Below are 2,500 nucleotides of genomic sequence, written 5' to 3'. Positions count from 1 at the left end.
AGATACTGCAAGCAAAGACCCTATGTGGGGGCGACCCCACTTATAAGACCTTGGTCAATGTAGGGGCAACCCTTCATACCAATTGTCACTATCCAGCTCCCCTACTCCCCGGGGAGTTGGTCCCCATTTCCCCTTCACTCATCACTTTAAAAATCGGCCTTGTGCCTAATTTGCTCAGTGGAGGAGCAAATAAATACCCCAAAGTGTAGTATCTGTTCTTCAGATGCTGCACTTCAATTTCTTGTTCTCTGTCGGCGGAGTAGAAATCCTTCACGACTGAGACAATTTTTATTTTTGTCCCGTTTCTCCACATTAAAAAACGACCCTGGTGTCTAACTCTGTCCCGTGGGGAGGCATTGTAAATACGGACAGTGGCTGTCCAACTAGACTAAAAGAAACTGAACTCTCAAATAACATAAGTTTCTGCTTATTGGCATTGTTTAAAATTATCTCTCTATACTCCTCACACAGCAGGGAGCTTTACAGTGGGGTATTCATTCTGTAGAGATTGAACGTGGACCTGTGTGTGTGTGTGTATATATATATATATATATATATATATATATATATATATATATATCTAAAGAGAGGGGGGAGAGAGACATATATTGTATATAAGCATATGTCTTGTATATATGGAGTGTGCATACGTACAGTGTATAATATATATATATATATATATATATATATATTTAGTAAACACCTGAATTATCTGCTTTGTTAGGATTCGTTCATCGAAACATGTGTATCAACGATTCGATAATTTCATAAGACTTTACAGAAAAAATTATTATGATTAGAAAAAAATATATTAGGAAAATCACCAAAAAGGGGGGGGAACTTCAATGAGATATCAGCAGCAGTTAAGTTTTAAAAGACATTGGAAGGTTATAAGGGGTGAAGGAGTAGTTTAAAATTAAGGGACGAGAGGGAGTTTAAAATATCAAACCAGACACGGATAGGAATAGGAGGAGGAGGAGAGAGAGAGAGAGAGAGAGAGAGATTGAGAGAGAAAGGATGAAAAAAAGATTCCTATCCGTGTCTTTTTCTCCTTTTTGTGCTTTTTCTAATATCTATTTTTCTTAATCATAATAATTATTTCTGTAAATCTGATGAAATTATCAGATCGTTGATACGATTCGTTAATCGAAATATGTGTAATTAAGCAGATAAAATGGTAATAACAATATATATTGTGCAGACGTATTCTATATGTGAACTATATTCCAAACAGATTATGTCTCTTTTGGCGTTATTGTCTTCTGAATCGATCCATAAATCTGCATTCAATTTAAATAGTGCACATGTAAAGAATTTTATTATTTATATGTAAGTAAATAGATATTTGCTACTTAAGTCTTACTGCCATATTTATACAATTATATAGACATATAGACATCTCATTTAATTAATATTTATGCATTGCACTTTGGAACGAACATAAAGCCAACTGAATGAGTATTTAATTGAAGAAAATTTTTACGACAAATTCATAACGTTTCGTCTTTTCATCAAATTCTTCAAAGCCATCACATGTTGAGGAATATCTATGAAATTTATGAGTTAGTAGAACGTTCCAGACAGTATGTTTAAATGAATTGAAATGCTTTATATCAACAAATTTCTAACATGTAGCAACATTCCAAGAACTTCCACTCTGTGAAGCACATTACCAAGAGACTGCTGTGCTCGGGATTACAACATGGTTGCCTTCAAGTCCAATGTCACAAATACTTGTCGAATCTTAAGCAATCAAATTTTGTCCATTCTATTCATCATTCTCGAACCTCCCATTATTTTTAATGTTGAAAGATGAGTCTCTTTGCTGCTTCGGTTGCTTGGAGACTGGGTAGAAATTACCAGTCAAGAATCCGTTCTTGACCATCAGATCGACAGGTGCGAGGCCAGGAACTAGTCCAGTACCTATCAAACTGGAGTACACTGCCTGAGTATTACCTAGCATATTCATCCCTCAGTTCTTGCCCCCCCCCAGCTTTCGGGTGGCGCAAGTTTATCACTTGCTGCCCGAGGCGTTCTTTCCATATATGTTGGAAACTCAAGAGCAGAATATGCGTTTTTATATAGTATATACTTACGAGTCCATTAAAGGTTTTAATAGAATTTTAAGTGTATAATATGCAGATCAAAACGTATATACATTTTTATATATTTGTATAACATCTTCATAAGCGAAACAACTATATATATATAAAACATAAACACACATGTTTAATTATAAAAGATCTTGAATTAGGGTCCCTTAATCATAGGAATTATCCAGAAGTTTGTACTATATATTTTTCATTTAAATTTCTATTTATAATATTACTGTGTGCGCACACACACACACACACACACACACACACACACACACACACACACACACATATATATATATTTGAAATTGGTATATTTAAGCAGCATTTTTTTCATTCAAGCAAATATTATTAAATTTAACGGAGACACTTTGCTTTATGATTCTGTTTTTAATTTTTTGATT

Source organism: Euprymna scolopes, chromosome 13, assembly GCF_053919585.1.
Source record: "Euprymna scolopes isolate OS-2025 chromosome 13, ASM5391958v1, whole genome shotgun sequence".
NCBI lineage: Eukaryota > Metazoa > Mollusca > Cephalopoda > Sepiida > Sepiolidae > Euprymna > Euprymna scolopes.
Note: the sequence above shows the minus strand (reverse complement) of the source record.